Here is a 20,669-nt window from a genome sequence, read left to right as displayed (position 1 = left end):
CACGGGCATGGAGCCTAGCTAAGAAAAACAACAACAACAACAATAACAACAAGCAAACAAACAAACAAAACTTAGAGGAAACATTGGAGGTTAGAAGGAATTCTAATTAAAATGATTTAACAGGATTCTTCTTGAAGGCAGATCAGGGTGATCAGGCAGAACTTGGACGCAGATGATTGAGGGTGAGAAATTCAATTTCATATCAAGAGAGTATTCTGATATAGAGGATGGGGAAATCTGACTCAACTGACTTACTAGGGTTCTTGCTAATATTGGAAGATACAGAGATAAACACAGAAATCCAAAAGTTAGGCCTACTTGAACAAGCTTAGAAGAGCCTAAGAAAGGGTTCCTGGGTGGGTTAAGCTTTCAACTCTTGGTTTCAGTTCAGGTCCTGATCTCAGGATCCTGAGATTGAGCCCCACATTGGAGCATGGAGTCAGCTTGGGTTTCTCTCTCCCTCCCTTTCTGCCCTTCCACCCCTCACTCTCTTTTGTTCAAATAAATAAAATAAATCTCAACAACAACAACAACAACAACAAGATCCCAAGATGAGTTTGGTCAATGGGAATATTTTTGCCAGTGGTGCATTGTGAGACTAGACTGCTTGTTTTTCCCTTGCTTGCAGTGGTCACCAGCAAATCTTTAGCCCCAGGTTTAATCTGTTCCCCTGACCAAATACCTCTTCAGTGCCCGGGAACTAGCAAAGCACACTTTCCCTTCATCTCAAAAATCACAGAGGGTCAGGTCATCATACTATTTCTGCTTTCTCATTTTCTCTAGCTCTTGTAATTACAGAGCAGGTAAGCAAATGCTGTGGCTCTCTAGCAATGCAATATCAACTTAGTATTTTGTTTTGTTTTCTTTTTTTTTTCTCCTTTTGACTTATATGCTACCCCTAAAAATTCCAGAAAGAACCATGGCTCTGCTAACAACTTGATTTTAGCCAGGTGAGACTTCTGACTGGCCAGATTATGTGATAATAAATCTGGGTTGGCCTGAGCTGTTAAATTTGTTGTAATTTGTTATAGCAGCAATAGAACACTAATGCATTATTTTCGTGTGACCCCTTCCATAGACAGGGATATTGTAGTCCATTGATTCCACTAAAATAGCAGTTATTGAGTAGTTGTACGTGATTTGGATTCCCAGTAGGCACTTCACTGAACTTACAACATGAAGTTCTTGGTGCCTTTGTTCTGAAAGGTGATTTCTTTCAAGTTTCAAATTCAGGAAGGTTCTATTGTTTTTGTAAAAAGCATCCTCAATATTATATTCTTATGCCAGTATCTTATCAACTTATGATGGTTAATTGTACTTGCCAGCTGACTGAGTCATACAATGCCCAGATAACTGGTTAAACATTATTTCTGAATATGTCTGTGGGGGTATTTCTCAAAGAGATTTGCATTTTAATCCATAGACTGAGTAAAGCAGATGGTTTTCTCCAGTGTGAGTGTGCCTCATCCAATCCTTTCAGGACCTAGGTAGAATGAAAAGGAAAGGCATAAGAAGGTTGAACTAACTATGTCCAATGGTTGAGCTTGGTCCTTGACCTTCTGCCCTTAACACTCCTGGTTCTCAGGTCTTCAGACCTGGATTGGAATCTGTACCACTGGTTTTCCTGGCTTTCTAGTTTGCAGACAGTAGACTGTGAGACTCCTCAGCCTCTTTATCATGTGAGCCTGTCCCTTACAATAAATCTAGTGGTTCCATTTTCTGTTCTCTGGGAAACTCCAACTACAGTAGTATTCCCGATCAACAGAGCATTCTTAAAGCATATGTTACCTGTTTCACACAGATCATATTATCTAGATATATGTGTCTAATTAAGAAAAAGTTTCAAGTCTAAAGCACCTCAAAATGCCCCAATTGTTAAAAAGACTTCCATGTAGTTCATTGCATGTGTTTCTTGCCTTAAAGAAAAAGAAGATAGATATCCTTAATTACTCTGGTAACAAACAAACAAACAAAATGAACATTATTGTTGGTGGTTTGCTGGTAAATCAGGGAAAACAAAACAAAATGAAACAAAACCTTCTGACTTGCAGTTTTCTCTGACTTCTCTGGCTTCCTCCTTGGCTACTTTCAAGCTACTAATATTTGATATCTTACTCCCCAAAATTCTGAATGGTTAACAGTGAACTCTCGTGACCTACAACAAGCAGGCTGCGGTAGACCACTGGAACTTTCGAGAGATATTTTATACACAGTACATATGCATATGTAATACACATAATACATATTTAGTACATATATTAAATATTAAATACATATGTTTTACATAATTTATGTAATTATATTTATTAAATAAAATACCTCAGCCAATAGAAATACTTCTTGAGGGCAGAAATTGCAATTCCTTATACAAAAAGGGGTGGTGAGAATTTTTTCCAAGCTATAAGTTAAAACTGGTTTTATTTATTTGGTGTTAGACAGAAGAACAATTGTAAACATATAAGCTGCCCAGAATCAATAATTTGGTACTTTAAGTTAAACACAAAATTGGATTATGAAAGCTAAATGGGAACTGAGAAATCAAATCAATTCTTTTATTTTAGAGAAAGGCATATTGTGTAGCAGTTAGATGACCACTTTTGCCTATAATTAAATGGCAAATTTACACCATAGTAAACACTATAATTTCTAGATATCTGGGTGGTTCTTTGTTTACTGTACCAGTAGCTCAACTGAATAAAATTAGCCAAGTAATGTCAGAAAAATAACACTTAGCTTAATACTGTTGAATGTTTTTGTTCTTTGAATAAGTTCCCATGATCTATCTTCAAACCATATGCATTCATCACTGTCGGTACATCTATTCAATACATATGTTATGTACCTGCTGTGTGCCAGACTATACTTCAGGGCATAGAGCATATCCTGAAAAACAAAAGGCAAGTCATTGTCATCAATACATCACATCTTAGTTTAAAAACAAACAAACAAACAAACAAAAACCCAGCAAACTAGAAAACAAATTGTTATGTTATAAATCTTCAGGAGCAGAAGCATGGAAGTGGAAAGATCAGTATGAACATTGTAATAGCTCAGGGATAAAATAATGCAACCCTGGGAATGGTAGAAAATGGCCAAATGCAATCTACATGAGGAGGTGTAGCACATGGGACGTGGTAAGATATTGCATAAAGATTTGAAGCAAAGAAGGAATTTGGAGGTGACCATAGATCTTTGACTCAGGCAGCTGATGGGATGGTGATGCCATTTACTGCACTAGGAAAGATGCTGTGTGAAGGGTTCTAACCAACAGTTCTCCTTTGGACATATGAATTGTGAGGAATTTCCTGCACATGCCAGTGATCCATTGAGTGTGGAGCTCAGGTAAAAGACGATGGACTGAAATTTAATTTGTGAATGTTAAGGGCACAGTTTTTTAGAAAGCTGTGAAACTCAGTGAGATCATCTAGGCAGTGAGGCAAGAAAGGAAATTGTTTCAAAACATGAGCTTTAAACAACTGCAAAAGTGCTCAGTGGAGTGCCTTGAAATAAACTGAATCACACTAAAAGACAAAGAAAACAAAAGAAATCCAACACACATGCACAGGGATGGGGTGGAGAGAGAGAACTGACTGTGTCGTTATTAGGTAGCTTAGAGGCATCATTTAATTTTTTATAAGAGCAAATTTTCTATAAAAGGGAAACCCAACAAAGATGACTGAGGAAGCTCAGCTGGTAAAATACGAGGAAATTCAGGGAGGAATTATACAAACAAAATGGAAGGGTTGTGTTCTCCCAACACCACAAACAGTCCAGCTACATGAGAACTTGAATGGACCATGGGGTTAGCCATGTTGAAGTCATCAGTAATCTTGGCCAAGGCAGTCCCAGTGGTAATGTGGAGGGAAAGAGCAGTTGGGAGTAAGTTCAGTAAAGAAGGGTCAGTGTGGATGGGGAAACAGTGAGTAGGGCCAGGTCTTCCTAGCATTTGCTCAAAGCGAGCTAGAGAAGGAGGAGGCAGGTAGCTACAGTGCCAGGATGGGAGGAGTTATTACAGAATGTTCTGTACCATATAACAGGGTGGTATAGAGGCAACTGAGCAAAGAAATCTTGACACTGCAAGAGGAAAAGGATATCACAGAGGTAAAATACCTGAGTAAGTAATTTCTTATAGGATTTGCTGCATAAATCCAGGATTTACCTTCACAGGAGGGAGGACGTTAATCTATTGCAGTAGGGAAAGAGGTTGGAATAGGTAGGAAAGGGGATATACAGGTGCAGTTATAAACAGATGGATGAATTCAGGGGCAAGAAGAATTACAAGGCTCTCTTCTGGTTTGTTAGTGAGAGGCAATGCTTTCTGAGGTTGCCTTGGAAGAGTATATGAGACTGTAAAGGATTTGGGAATAGCCAAATCTAATCTGAGGAGGACACTTCAAAGTATCCTTAGATGCAAGAGTGTGTGACAAGAGATTAGGAGACCAGGAGGCAAACAAAGATACAGCCTTGATGGGGCTCGTCCAAAAGGCAGATCATCAGTTCTAATTATAGCTTCATTGGGGATAAAGTGACAGCTGAGGCCTCTGGTGTTGTGAGAGATAGGAATGGGGCACCCTCTTAATAAGAGTCAGAGGGGGTTTCTGTATCCACCACCCAATCTGCTGGAGGAGCAGAAAGAGCTCTCCTTTAAATCCACCTCTCATGGGCACCTGGGTGGCTCAGTGGGTTAAAGCCTCTGCCTTCAGCTCAGGTCATGATCCCAGGGTCCAGGGATTGAGGCCCGCATCGGGCTCTCTGCTCAGCTGGGAGCCTGCTTCCTCCTCTCTCTCTGCCTGCTTCTCTGCCTACTTGTGATCTCTGTCTGTTAAATAAATAAATGAAAATCTTTAAAAATAAATAAATAAATAAATAAATAAATAAATAAATAAATAAATCCACCTCTGAGCAGTAATAAAGCTAACTGGAAAAGATGGTCTAACCCGAAGACACTGGAGCTCAAAATTACACTTCTGAAATTCAAACTACATGAGTCTTCTAATCTATGGAAAAAACTCACTGATATTTTGAAAAGGGATGTCTATTCCAAGTATTCTATTCTGCCACAGGCATGGTCAGCCCTGCTCTTCAGTCACAACTTTCTCCTAAGTCATCATAGATCTTCTGAATCCTAAACCTCCAGCACTCTGATTGGCCCCTACCTACCTCAGAGTCTACACAAGAGAAGGAAACTCCTCTCAGTGCTCGGCCTTCAGAAGACCTCTACTTTAATATATCCTAGACATGTCCAGCTCAATAGCCCTCCAAATGAGCTCCTGATCCCCCTTTAATGCCAGCATTCAACTTACTTCCAAAGTCCTTCTACTCTCCAACTTCAGCAAGGGTCCCCTAGCTTTTCTTCATACATTCAATCTAATAGATCAACCTATCCTGCTGCCTCTAAATTTAAAATAGGCCCATAATCTCCCTCTACCCCCTTTTACTGTCTGTCGCACAATGCCTGGGTCTGGGTCTTCAGGTCTGAATCTGATTCAGATTGCTGTAACCAGTCTCCCCACTTCTGGTCTGAAGCCCCCAATGGTCTTCTCAGCATGGCTGTCTGAATGATCCTTTAAAGCAAGTTCAGACTGCCTCACGTCACTCCTCTGCTCACTGTGGATCACATCTCACCACTTCCATACAATCCTGCAAGACCTGTGGCTGTACCCCTTCTGACCTCAACTGAGCTTCCCTCCTTTGACCTTACCTGTTCTTCCCTCCACCAGGAAAGTGTCCCCCATTTTCCCACCCCCTTAGAGCTCAAGACTTACCCCCCCACCCCCACCCCAGGGCTGCGTTGTCACCTTCTCAGACAGAGCTTCTATCAGATTCTCCCTCCTCCTTCCATCAGATTCTCCCTACTTACCCCTCACACTTGCTAACCCTTTTAACCCCAGATTTTTTCACCACTGGTAATGCCTTATATTTAGCATATTCTCCTTTTTTTTTCTGTCCCCTGACCCCCAAAGTATATAAATTCCATTCTGAGAAAGCAGGGATTTTGATCCGTATTCAGTTGTAACCCCATCTAAGGAGTCCTGGACACATAGAAGTTTCTCAAAAATAAATGAAGGATTCCTGAGTTTGCAAACCCTGATCTAAGCAACATCCTTACCTGGGCCAACTACTTTTGAAAATGTGGTTGGCTTGTGGAGTTCCGTTTGATGCAGTTTGCAATCATCTGAGGGAAAGAGTTTCCTTTTGGAAGCAATTGTATAAGCCATCAGCTCCCTTGAGGGTGCTTTTATCAGCTGAAAGCCAGTTTTGCCATTCATCAGCGGTTAGCAGGGGGGCTGAGCCCACCTCTCCGTGCTCAGTGTTGGAACCCGTCCCCGTCTCCTCCTGAGAGATAGCCCTTTCCAGTAGACTCTCTGGCCTGCTGCAGAGTGCACTGCTGCTAGTGGGCTGTGCCTCTGCAGCAGGAAAGGTGACATTCAGTCACTTGCCATTCCAATACGCATCCACTGCCTAGGTTTCTCTCCCTGGCTTTTTTCTTGCCTTGACCTGAATTAATTCTCTCATTATCTGCCTCCCACTTGGATCAAATCTCCCCTCCGACTTTTGTCCTCATCTTGGCCCTGCATTTGCCAATCTCCCCTGGGATTTTGCAAAAGCCAGTGTTGAAAGACCACTCTTTCAGACCCAGGCCCAACTGGCAGCCAAAGAACAAAGAAGAGTGAGGTCTGTTTCAAGGAAACAGCATCCCTGTATGTTCCCCTTCTGAAGAATGCCACCTCCTGTCTGCAGACATCTAAGCCTAAGGAATAATTAAGGGAAGGAGGCAGGCAAGAGCTAGTGTTTGTGGAAAATGGCTATGTGCCAGGAGTGGGGAGGGGCCCATGTTCCATAGTTTATCTCAAATAATGGTTGCATGCAGCCTAAAAATTAAGTAACGATTATCTCCTGTGTAGAATGTCACAGGAATCATGCCCAGATTCTGTTCAAAACCATTAGGTGACTTTTCATCATCTGCGGACTAAAACCCCATGTCCCAGCTGTGGACACTGGGGCCTGCACACCTGCCTCACCTTATGCCCCGTCCCTCCCACCATCCCAACACACTTTTTGGTTATGGGACCTCATGCGTTTTTGCATAAACTACAGCATCTAACATTTACTTTTTTTTTTTCTCCCCTCTCCCTACATATAATCATGTGGTTCAAAGTCTCTGTTCATTCAAAGCTCTCCAAACTGTTATCTTCCTGAAAAGATGTTAGCTGACCACTCTACAGGGTGACCTCCAACTCTGGAAACAGAAGGAAATGCATATTCTGTGCTTTATTGACATTTCATTTCAGCATGAGGTAAAATAATAGTATTTGGATTATTAGTGTTTATGGCCCCCTTGTTTTTAAGTTACATTCCTTTACTTAGTCCCTGGCTCTCTTTATTTTTACATATTCTTTACATTTTCAATGTACATTTTATTATTTATGTGTCCCATGAGCCTATCTGCTCCCTGAGGTTAAGACCTAGTTTTGTTTACCACTCACTCTCTAGGGGTCTGCAAAGATGCTAGAACAGAACCGGCACCAGGTCAATATGTTTGAAAGAATGAAGGGAGCCAGTGGACACAGAAAATGTGAATAACGTGTTCAAGCTTGCAAAACTACTGAACAAGCTCAGACAAAATTTGAACTGAATTTTGATTTCAAAGCCTATACTTTTACCGCTTCAAATTAAACTCTCATTTTGGTTGTGTGGTCATTTAAATTGCAAAGGCACGAGGTGTTGGAAAGGGGTTGTCAGCACTGAACCCAAGACGAGATCATTGGCGAGGTAAAGAAGGCGTTCCTGACAGAAGATTCGGCCTCATTCTGTAGGTTAGAGGCTCGTTCTCGGGAGTCCCAGGGAGCCATGTCCATTGCTTCCTCTTCCACATCCTGGCTCTTTTGAACCTGGACAATTGTGTTGAGCTTCAGTCTGCTCGCCCGCAAAATGAAATTAAGAGTGATCTGTAAAGTCATCATAATAAACTCTGAGATGCAGACAGCCTGGCGCTGAATACTTCTATCCTGATACCAGCTCCGACCTTGGCCAAATTATTTAAATTTGTCAACGTGGTATCTCTTTGCTAAACCCCAATGTAAATTAGAGAGAAAAATAGTATCTTCACTGTAAGAGAACTGTGAGCTTACCCATGTAAGTTCCTTAAAGCAGTACTCAATAAACACAAGGGATTGCTTGCTACTACTAGTTTTGTTGTCATCTTCCTCCTCCTCATCCTCTTCTTCTTTCCCTTCCCCTTCCTCTTCCTCTTCCTTTCCTCCTTCTACTGCTCCTCCTTCTCCTCCTTCCCCCTCCCTCTCCCTTACTTTCCCCTCCTTCTCCCCATTGCCATCCCATTCACCTTCCCTGTCCCCTGTCCTCTTCCTTCTTCTTCTTCTTCTTTATCCTTTTATTCTTATTCTTATTCTTATTCTTATCCTATCCTTATCCTTATTCTGATTCCTCTTATTATCAATAGTAATAGAAGTTGTGTTTGAAGTAGAGGTAAAATCATGGCCCTTTCTGACCATAATGTCAATATTTCTCAAAGACAGAGATGACATTATATAGATACCTTGTGTCTAATGTCCTACTAGGAGAATTTATGGTTACAAATATATAATATACTTACAAATATTTGTGGGTTGATTAATGGGAAACAATTAGTAAAATCAATGTAACTGTTAACTATGACTTAATACTAGTTAATGTCTGTGAATAGACTGGGGAATTTTAGCCAAGAAGCTTTGGTCATTTTCAATGTTAAAAAACAAGAAATGGCATTGACTTTTAAGTTTAAAAATCAACTCTTTCCTCATTCTTTTATTGAGATTCACAAAATTCTGCATGGCAAACATATGGGTAGCTATTATTTTCTGTTTGGCCCCCATGGAAGTCTTTCTGTGCCTTGTTTATGACTTTTATCATGGTCTTCCTTATTTCATAAAGTGCTGTATACTTCTTGTATACATCTGCTATGTTTTATAGTCAATACATATTTACATTCAAGAAAACATTTGCTGAGAATTTTTTAAATGCTCAGCATGAGGAAGGTAGAGATGAATTAGCACAGAGTCTGAAGCAGGAGAACTTGAATAAACGGTGAGACAGGCACACAAACAGCATAACTCAAGATTACCTAGGTTGTGCCTGCCCGTGGGTACAACTGGATCAGTGTAACAGTGAGAACAGAAAACTCTCCCCAATTCAAGTCCCATCTGCAGTTTCTCTGGAAATGTAACCACAGAGATTCTTCATCCAGCCAAGTTAAGATTATAGGTGTTGTATTCCTGGATAGAATGCTTTTGCAAAAGACTGAGCAAGGAATGGATTGGGCCACCGCATGACAATCCTTTATGTTCATGAAAAAGAAGTTTCATTCATAGGTGGAAGAGCTCAGTAAAGAGTCAGGTTGCTCTTTAGAAATCGGTTCATCAAATTAAATGGAGGTAAGAATATAGGAATGACGAGGGATTAAAAGCCCAACCTGTCAGTGATAGAGTTAGAGGCAGAGATATTTCAGAGATATTGCTAAATCCACTTCATTGCTATATAAAAACATTGCTATGTTTTCTAACACATTTATACACTCCCCCAACATGTCTTCACCTAGAGGAACACATGTTTTTGTAGACTTAGAGCTTGTAAACATTCCCTTAACAGAAATAATTAGATTGCCAGGTCTCCTGGGACAGTGGTACAAGCTCTGAGCTCTGAGCTTTAAAGGGTAGTAAAAATTCAGTTTTTTTTTTCAATTTTTAAGAATGATTCTTACACAGAGAATCCAGTAGCTTTGAAACTTATGTGTATGTGTGAATGTGTGGTATGTCTTCCCAGCATTCAGTGATGGCTCTGAAATGCCTTAGCAGCGAAATAAGATGGGGATTGAGGGTAGCCATTGAGACAGGATCAAGCAAAAAGATGAAAAATGACCTCTTAAGGCTTATATAATTCAGCATCCAGTCTCAGATGATCAGGGCAACTTTGTGTCCTCCTTCTCCTGAGAATGCTGTGTGTAACAGCATTCTCAGATGTCAATAAGCAGATGTCTCTCTTCTGTTTGGTGATGATTGCTCATGACAGCCCTATACCATCACTTTATGGCATCTGCTGTGATGATCATCATTTGGTTTTTCTAGCAACCTTGTGAGATGCATATGATCATACTAAATTGTAAGAGAAACAAACAGAAGTTCTAAGAATTTTAAAAAATTACCCAAGTTTTCAGAAGATAACTAGTGACTGGTTCTGGATTCAAACAAAATCTAGGCTCTTTTCACAGTGAGTTGTTAGAATCAATAGCGTATATTTTCTATTTGTGGGAGGCAGCCTTCAAGTGAGTCTCAACAATACTTGCCTCCTTATATTGACACCCTGTGTAATTATCTCCACTTGAATGTTGGCTGGATTTAGTGACTCACTTCTCATGAAAAGAATGTGGCACAAATGTTGGATTCCCACCTCAAAGATTAGATTATAAATGACGGTGGCTTTCATATTGGGCACTCTTTCTTGCTTCCTCTTAGATCACTTGGTCTGGAGGATGTCCTGCCATGAAGGAGGTCTGTAGAGAAGCCCACATGAGTGAACCATGAAGATCTTCTGAGACTTCCTACCACTTGTGTGGACTGGAAGGATCTTCTAAGGTCTGCCAACATCCAGAGAAACAGAATATTCCAGTCAAGGCTTCAGATGACCACCCATAGTGGATATCTTGTTTGCAGGCTTGTTAGACATCCTGAGCCAGAGTCATCGAGTTAAGCTACTCTCAAATTCACAATCCATAGAGACCTTGAAATAATAAATATTTATCATTCTCAGTGGCTGAGTTTGGGGGTGGTTTAGAACAACCATAGATAAGTAATAAAACTTTAAAAATCACTCAAGAAACCAACCTAGTTTTTTTGGTAGCATTGCAGAGGAATTAATAATATGTGTCATTTTCAGACACATGAGAAAAACCTCAAGATCATTTGGCATCAGGGAAATATAAATAAAAACTGCAATGAGATACCACCTCATACCAGTCAGAATGGCTAAAATTAACAAGTCATCAAAATGACAATTGTTGGTGAGTTGTGGAGAAAGAGGAAGTCTCTTATACTCTTGGTGTGAATAAATGCTGGTACAGCGTCTCTGGGAAACAGTATGGAGGTTTCTCAAGAAGTTAAAAATAGAGCTACCCTACAACCCATCAATTGCACTACTAGGTATTTACCCTGATGATAAAAATGCAGTGATCAGAAGGGATACCTGTACCCCAGTGTTCATAGTGGCAGTGTCCACAATAGCCAAACTATGGAAAGAGCCAAAATGAATGGATAAAGAATATGTGATATATAATATACACACACACACAATGGAATATTACTTAACCATTAGCGAGGCTGAATACTTACCATTTACACCAGTGGATTGGAAGGTATTACACTGAGTGAAATAAGTCAATCAGAGAAAGAAAATTGCCATATGGTTTTACTCATATGTGGAATATGAGAAACAGGGCAGAGGATCATAGGTGAAGGGAAGGAAAACTGAATAGGATGTCATTAGACAGGAAGACAAACCATGAGAGACTCTGAACTCTAAGAAACAAACTGAGGGTGGCTGGAGGTGAGATGGGTGGGGGGATGGGGTAAATGGGGGATGGGCATTAAGGAGGGCACATGATGTGATGAGCCCTGGGTGTTATGTGCAACTGATGAATAACTGAACTCTACGTCTGAAAATAATAATGTACTGTATGTTGGCTAATTGAATTAAAAAACAGTATGTGTCATTTTCAAAGAATTTCATCATTATAATATACATAAATTCTTATGAAGGAAGCACTTACCCCCAGCTATCAGACAAAATAAATTAACATTTATAAAATATATCAATAGATAGTATGATTTATATAAATCATGACATGTTTTAGCACTGACTTTTTAATTTCCATCACCTATGGTGATGGCTAATTCTATGTCTCACCTTGACTGGGCTAAGGATTCCCAGATAGCTGGTAAGCATCATTTCTGAGTATTTCTGGGAGTATACTTCAAGAAGACATTAGTATTTGAATTGGTAGGCTGAGTACAGATTGATGTGTTCACCAATGTGGACATCATAACTCAATGTCCACTGTGAGCCTAAATAGAACAAAAAAGTGGAGAAAAGGCCAATTCACTCTTTCTATATGAACTGGGATACCCTGTTCCTGCTGCCTTCATACACTAGCTCTCCGGTTTTCCAGTCTTCAGACTCAGGCTGAAATACAGCACAAGCTTTCCTGGTTCTCCAGCTTGCAGATGACAGATTGACAGATTGCAGGACTTCTCAGGCCCTATCATCATATGAACCAATTCCTATAATGCATATGTATGAAATCTCTTATTGATTCCATTTCTCTGAAGAATCATGAATAATACACCTACCATGATAACAATGGAAGTAAGAAAAAAATGGATGATAGATTCATTTAGGAAAACTTTAGAATCACTGATTTTAGATTTTAGATTTTAGAATCTGATTTTAGAATCATTGATTTGCTGGGGAGGAGGAAGAGGGTATTCAGGAAAAAGAGAAGCCTGAAGAGAATGTTTACATTTTGATCATATATGCCTGGAAAATGGATTTCAAATACAATTTCCTAGCTAATTATGGCAAAACTAACAAAAATCAAACATAGAGATCAATAGGGTGGGGCCTATTTCTCTTTCATTTCCCAAATTGTATCTCACTTCCACAGTTTCTCCCCTCTCTTGTTATCTCTTCAAAAACCTGGATTTAAGTATCATTTTATGGACTTAATAAAGTATGTCATTTCCAAGAACTAGTCACTTTTAATATGCTTCTAATCCCTGTGAGGAAGGTGACTATCTCCACTTTACAGATAATAAGAGTCTACACAGTGGGAAGAAATAATAATTGATGATATGATTTATATGGCTAAAGACAAGTTTAGCAGTGACTTTTTAATTTCCAATTAAAGATTGTTTATCTCTTATGCATATTTATTTAGCATGTAGAATGAATAGCTTATTAATTTACTTCAAACTAGGAATTTGAAGGCCTCCCAAATTATGTTATAGCTTATTTCTTTCTTGGAAATCACTGCTCCTTTTCCAAGCTCTAAGTCAAGCTTTGAAGTCTTCAAGGAAATTAGAATTGAATTGCTGTCTTCTGGCTTCTGTGCAACATTCTTCTCACCTTGCAAATTTAGTGAACAAAGGACCATGTCCAAACCCTTAAAACAACTTGCATGGTAATGATTTTAAAGAGACCCCCACTTGGGACAATGTCTAGACATGGTTACCAACTGGACTTGGCTATTTCAATGATTTCTGCCATCTTGACAGTTTCCCCAATCAAATCAACTGTGTGAAGATCTACTTTAGTTGGCAAAGCCATTTATATTCTCAGCACATCCAGACGCTAGGATAATGTCATTATTGTTTATAGAAGTTTTTATTGATGTAAAATTGATATAACAACACACCATTTTAAAGTGTACAACTTAGCAGCATTTAGTATATTCACAACATTATTGAATTGTAGAACATTCTCTTCACTAGAAAAAAACAAAAACCAAAAACCAAAAACTACGTAGTCACTAGGCAGTCACTCTCTTTTCCTCTCATTTCCACCTCCCGCCCCTGGCAGCCACCAATACACTTTCTGTCTCTGGGAATTTACATATTCTGGATGCTTCATATAAATGAATCCATATGTATGTGGTTTTTTGGTGCATGGTTTCTTTCACTTATAATGTTGTAAAACTTCACCCACGCTTTGTAGCATGTGTCAGTATTTCATTCCTTATTAGAGATGAACAGCATTCATTGCCTAGATATACATTATATTTCTCTATTTGTCAATGGACATCCATGTTGCTCTACCCTTTGAATATTTTGAATAGAGCTACATTTGTGAACATTTGTGTGCAAGTACTTGTGTGAGTATCTGTTTTTAATTCAGTGAAATGTTCCACAGGATTAAAAAAAGATGGTGAGGAATTGAGCAAGGAGTTACTAGAAGATTTGGGTTGAATGTACTTTCATATGCTCCTTATTTTACTTGTGTTTTTATTTAACTTTTCAACATTGCATTCTCAGAATCTAGAGAGACCCCTGGCATAGAGCACGTGTTCTGCAAATATTTTTGGAATAAATGTTACATGTTTCATTTTGGTGCCTAATGTTGTTAATATAACAGTCAATAAATATTTCCCACATAATTCTTATTTAGTTGGAATTAGTTGAAAAGAAATTTAAGTTGAAAAGAAAATTTAGTTGAAAAGAAAAGGACATGAGTATATCTAGGACACGAATATTTCTAGGATTTACTTAAAATATATTTTTCTCTCTCTTTTATGAGCCTGCACACTTCACTAGCTCACCCACCACCTACTACTTGATGATTTGAAGCTTGTTTTCTTCAAAAGTCTTTGGCGTTAGCTCTAAGGGAGGCTCTTAATCCTAAGTCAAGAAGTGCCTTGACAGGCTTGAGAGAGAGTTCCATATTTCCTGTTATTGTTAGTGATTCCCCCTGTTATGAGCCTGTTTTATATCTCTCTGTCAATTATGTGTCATGTGTTCTGAATTATACAAGCAGGATTTCACAGCGGCACATATAACAATAGGAGAGTTACAACATGCTGCTCTTATTCTGCCACTGATTTGTTATTTAAACTGAGCCCAGTGGAAAAAAAAATCATTTGTGTTTTTCCTGTTAGTTTTATATTTTCCTTGTATTCTTACAGCACCAAAACATTTCTCTGGAATGCAAGGTTATTACTAAAGAAGAAAAATAGCCATAATATTTAAGTTCTTACAAAAAAGCTTCATTTCACAGTTGTCTTGCAATAAATTACATTTTTCATAATGGTTTAAAACTGTGTTTGGTAATTCACTTGAGACATACAAAAGTAATTAATAATCTTTCTGTACCTTGGGTCTAAGGGTCTATTTGTCAATTTTTCTCTTTTGGTTTGAATGAGAAGCTTAAACTTCAGAAGAGAATGGGACTGAATATTGTGATTTACTGATTCAGGACTCAGGGAACAGGTGTTCATCAAGCTGAAATTTTAAGAAAAAAAAAATTGAAAAGGTAAAATAAAGCTTCCCTTAGCACCTGTAGAAAAGCCAGAACTCACATTTCAGCATCTGACAAGAACAATGGATTATGTCTCAAAATACTTGACTCATTTGTTGCAGGGTAAAAATAGAGAAAAGGATGGCAGAATGTTTTAGATCTCTTTTTCCAGGGTCCCACTGTGGCAGCTGGGTTGGGGTAAACATTTTAACTATGGATGAATAATGATTTGCATACTTGAATGGCCTTGCCAAGTAGACTCTCCATAGACTTTGGTGATGAGTATTTAATTAGCAGAATGAATATGCTCCGATGGTAACTCTTCTGGCCCAAGACCATTCCTGTTTTCTCTGCTTTCCATGGCAAGTTCAATAAAGGTTTTATGAAGAAACAATTTGTCTCAAAACCACTAAGGACACAAAGCTAATCTTCCATCTGTCAGCTTCTCCCTTCCATAGTGAGATGTGTCTGTGGCTGTGGAGGACCTTCACCTACAGGTCCATCCAAGGGATACCCTTGGAGTACTCACCCTTGAAGAGTATCCAACTTTTGGCTTCTTGACATTCCTTACACCCTCCTCCCTCCTGTTTTAGAGATGCATGCTAGTTTGATTTTAGACCCCTCTGAAAGGTGGCAGGGACAGACTGCCAAACTTTCCAGAGCTGATAGGCCAATTATTTCAGTTTTAAATAGGTGGCATTTTCAACACATCACCTGAAAATTTTCTTATCATTTGTCAGAAGGTTCAGTTCATGCTAATCCTCTGGTGGCTCTGTGTAGGTTTATAGGTTATGCTACCCTCCTCTGGAGGCTCCATCTGTTGTCCTTCCCTAATCAACTTAACCACTACTCTGTCCATTTCCAGTTCATTAATTTCTTTGTATTCTTTCTTGTCAGTGTCCCCGTTGTTTCTCAATTAGTATCAGTAAATTTAAGGCAGCCTGTCCCAGTTTCTGGGATAAGTGCCCCCCTCAAGACTGTGCAGGACAGCTCAGGGTTGTCACAGGTCCTGGTACATGATATGTTCAGAATATTCAGTCTTCTCTGGCTTTTCTAGCATCCAACTTGGATTTATGTGTGGCTTTTTCTATGACAGTTTTCCTTGTGTGGTTATTTTGATGGTCAACCCTGCTTTTTTGATTTGTTTCCCAATTGTTCCCTCTTACATTTGTCCCTCCACTCCAACTTCCTGTCTAGAAAGTGTTTCCCAGATGTCAGCCAAGTGAGAGGATCCAAGCAGTCCTCTTCACTTGATTATTGGTGCTGCAGAGTCACGTTTCACAAGATGGGTCATTTCCATTGCAATTTCGTTTCCGGGCTTTCAATTTTCTCTTCTTTCCTTCCTTACCTGCTTTTATCTCCAAGTAAATGACTGCTGCATGCCAAGTACCCTAAAGGGCATTGGATAAATACAAGCAAACAAAGAAATAAATGAAAGCATGATTCCTACCATTGTGATCATCATGGGGAACCAGAAGTCTAGTAGCAAGAATTGCAGAACTCAATAAGCACTTAGGCCACGAATTCAACACCAGTATCTAGAAAGCATGTTTGCTGCTAGACATTATTGTGAGAAAAGAAGGTTGAGGAGACTGTAGAATAGTAACTATGGTAACCCACCTTTATATACAGTATATTTATATTTTAAAAATATGTATGTATTTATATATATGTGTATGTATATAATATTTATATATATATTTATATATATATGTATATATATTCAGTATATTTCTGAATCGCCCCCTAGTGGGGAAAATAGAGACAATATATGTCAGCTTTACAGCAAGAGTTTATAATAAGATCTTAATATACTGGGATAGGTGAGAAATATTTCCTGAACAAGCTAATATTTAAGCTTAACATGGAAAATAAATTGAATATCATTCACTGGAGAAATAGGAGAATATTCCAGGTTTATGATCTTATATAGTAGGCAATTGGTTTTAAGATCAACTTATTTTTAAGGTGTTTTAAATTTAATAATTTATTTTTTTAAAAGAAGGAGATTGTTCAACTGAATTAAATAGAGACATAATGAAAAAAAAAACTTTATGGGTCAAAACAACTATTTGTTTTCTAACTCTGGTCACACACAAAACCCAACCAACTGGAGGACAGCTAGGATACCCTAAAGAAAAGAGCATTATTTCTCAGAGATAAGGGAATTGAGTTGATATAGTTATCACAGGAAGAGTGGGGGCATATTTTACTGTCTAGAAAAGATACACAGTTGCTACTTAAACACTAAGTGATCGGCTCTTTGACGGCAAACCTAAGGAGAAAATATTCCCATGTCCAGCTTACAGATGAGAAAGAAAAGCAAAAGAAGGTAATTGATTTGCTGAAGGTCAAACTATTCTTGGAATAGAAAGTAAATTAGAACAAGCTCATTCGCATAGCAGTTCAATTATTTTTAAACATAACGAATAACTTGGAACTTTTCTTAGGTTATCTTTTTTTAGACCAGGGTGCCTCTCTATTTAACTCATTCTCATTGTCCCGTGCTACTGGTATACCCTTCTGTGCTAATTCTTCTCAAGAGCTTTGTATTCTGTTGTATCTCTCTGTCTCCACATGACCACATCTGACTTTTCCTGTTTACTATGTAAATTAATCCTCACAATAGTCCTGTGAAGTGGGAAAATATAGTAGTTATTATTCCAGAGGTAAGGAAAGTGATGCTTGAAAATATTAAGTAACTTTTCCAAGGTCATCAGGCTTTAAGGAACAGAAAAGGAAAAAAAAAGAAGCCAAACACTTTTATTGCAAAATGCAAGATTCTTTTTTGAGTTTCATTTGTAGCATTAAGCCATGACTATGTCTTGGAACCATCAGATAAGTTTTACTTTATACTTAAACCAGCTTTATATTTCCAGAAAAATTGGGAAGATAATACAAAATGTTCCTATGTATATCCAACATAGTTTTCCCTATTATTAACTTCTTACATTAGGTTGGAAATTTGTTACAACTAATGGACCAGTGTTAATATGTTATGATTAACTGAAGTGCATACTTTATTCAGATTTCCTTATTATTTTTATTATTATTTTAGATTTTATTTATTTGAGAGAAAGAGCAAGAGAGAGCACAAGCAGGGAGGAGGGCAGAGGGAGAGGGAGAAGCAGACTCTCTGCTGAGCAGTGAGCCTGACTCAGGTTCCATGATCCTGGGATCATGACCTAAGCTGAAGGCAGATGCTTAACTGCCTGAGCCACCCAGACACCACTTCTTACTTCTTACTTAATGTGATTTTTCTATTCTAGGATGCCATATTATATTTAGACTTTTAAGGCACATCTTGGTTATGATACTTTCTTAGGCTTCAACAAGATTTATCACTGCTGATGTTGACCTTCATCATCTGCCCGAGGTAGAATTTTCAGATTTCTCTATTATAGAGTTATTTCTACTTTCTTTCTACACTGTACTCTTTCGAAGGAAGAGAGCAGCCCACACTTGACTTGGGAGTTACGCTGTACCTCAAAAGCATGGACATTCTGCATAGGTTACTTGAAATTCTGCTTGGGAATTTTTTCTCTCCTCCCCTGTACATTTACTCAGTAATTTATTTATATCAGTGTCGACTCACAGATGTTTATTTTATACTTTGGACAATAATTCAGTATTATTTTGTTTTGTTGCTCAAATTGTTCCAGTTTGGGGCAATGGTGTTAGTTTCTTTTGAAGTCAAGTTCAAATTTAATTTAATTTCAAAAATCATTCTTTCCTAGTGCATAAGCAATTGACAGAATTGTTTATATTAACTTTGTATCTTACAAACTTACTACATTCACCTAGTACTTCCAAAAGCATTTTTCTCCATTTTTAAAATTTCTTACGTAGGCAGGCATGTATGTGAATAAATATTTTGTTTCTGCCCTTGAAATCAGTATATTTTATCTTATTTTCTAATAACATTGTACTATGTAGGACTTCCAGCAAAATGTTGAATAGAAATGATGAAAGAAGGTGTCCATGCCTTGTTTCTGATCTTGGAAAGCTTGTAATTTCTTGTCCTTAAATAAGATATTATCTGTAGACTTTTTGTAGGTGTTCTTTGTCAAGTTGAAGACGTTCACCTCTATTAGTTTTCTGACAGTTTTTCTTCCGTTTTTTAAAAAATCATGAATGAGTATTTCATCGTGATGAATGCTTTTAATGTATCAATTGATATAATCATCTTTTTTTTTCTTCTTTAGACTATTGATGTGATTAATTACATTAACTAATTTCCAAATGTTGAAACAACCTCACATTTTTGGAATAAAAGCTCACTTGATCATATCCTGTAATTATTGTTATATATTCTTAGATTCTAGTTGCTAATATTTGAGGGGGTGGGTTTTTATATCTATGTTCATGAGAGATACTGGTGTATAGTTTTCCTTATAATGTCTTTATGTGGTTTTAATATTAATGTAGTATCAGCCTCAGAGAAAGATTTAGGAAATACAAATTTCTGGCTTTAGTGATCTCTCTCTCTTTTTTTAAAGTAATTAATTATTGATTTAACTCCATTAAGGTATTTAGTCCCATACCGATGATCTGTTTCTCCTTGTGTGAGTTTTGGTAGTTTGTGTACTCCAAGGAACCCATACATTTCACGTTATCACATTGTGTGGATGTAGAGTTGTTCACAGCATTCTGTTCCTTTTTTTTTTTTTTTTTTATGTCGATGAGCTCAATAGCAATGATCTTCTCTTTCACTTCTGATATTGACAATTAGTACGTTCTCTTGTTCTCTCTTCTCCCTCCTGCTCCTTGGTTAGCCTTTCTAGAAGCTTATAAATTTTATCAATATTTTGAAAGGAACAGCTTTTGATTATGTTGATTTTTCTCTATTATTTTCTTGGTCTCAATTTCATTGATTTTTGGTCTTCTTCTTCTTCTTCTTCTTCTTCCTCTTTTTCTTCTTTTTTTTTACAGTGTTTTTGGGCTTAAATTGATCTTTGTATTTTTTTTCTGTTAATTTCAATGCCACAAAAATCACACACGGCACCCCCGACTCCATTAGATTGGAAGCCGATGCTCAATATTCAACTACATTATCTTGTCCTTTAATCAATGAAGATCACAACTCCAGTAACCAAGCTTTTTCTAAATTTCCAGAGATTGTGTTATTTGTTCTTTCTTGGACATGGATCACATGTCACATCTGATTATAGTTTTCTATAATTGAGCACTGTCGGTTCTATGAGATAGATGATTTCTTGACTATAAGAAGTATTGTACCGAAGTTTGCTGTTTTAACCACACCCAATGTTGTGTTTGGAACATAAAAGATATTCAGTAAATATTTATTCAATGATTCTGAATTTTATACTGTGGTGACCTCAGAATATAATAATTCAAACAGTGCTTTCCCCAACTAGAAGTAATGTATCTGGTCAGTTTTTTCTAGAGGGAGCGGGAAAAAACAAAACAAAATAGGGAAAGGTTAATGTAGACAGTAAATTTAGTAGAGAAGCCTTCTTCCTCTAGTCATAGGAAACCTGTAATAGGATGATAAAGACACCACACCTTTACCCCAGTCAGATAGTAATAAATATTTTTAAATAATCAGGAGTTTGTTATGTTTCTTCCACCAGGGTAAGTAAGGCCCACCC

Source organism: Mustela nigripes, chromosome 1 (genome assembly GCF_022355385.1).
Source record: "Mustela nigripes isolate SB6536 chromosome 1, MUSNIG.SB6536, whole genome shotgun sequence".
Lineage (NCBI taxonomy): Eukaryota > Metazoa > Chordata > Mammalia > Carnivora > Mustelidae > Mustela > Mustela nigripes.
Note: the sequence above shows the minus strand (reverse complement) of the source record.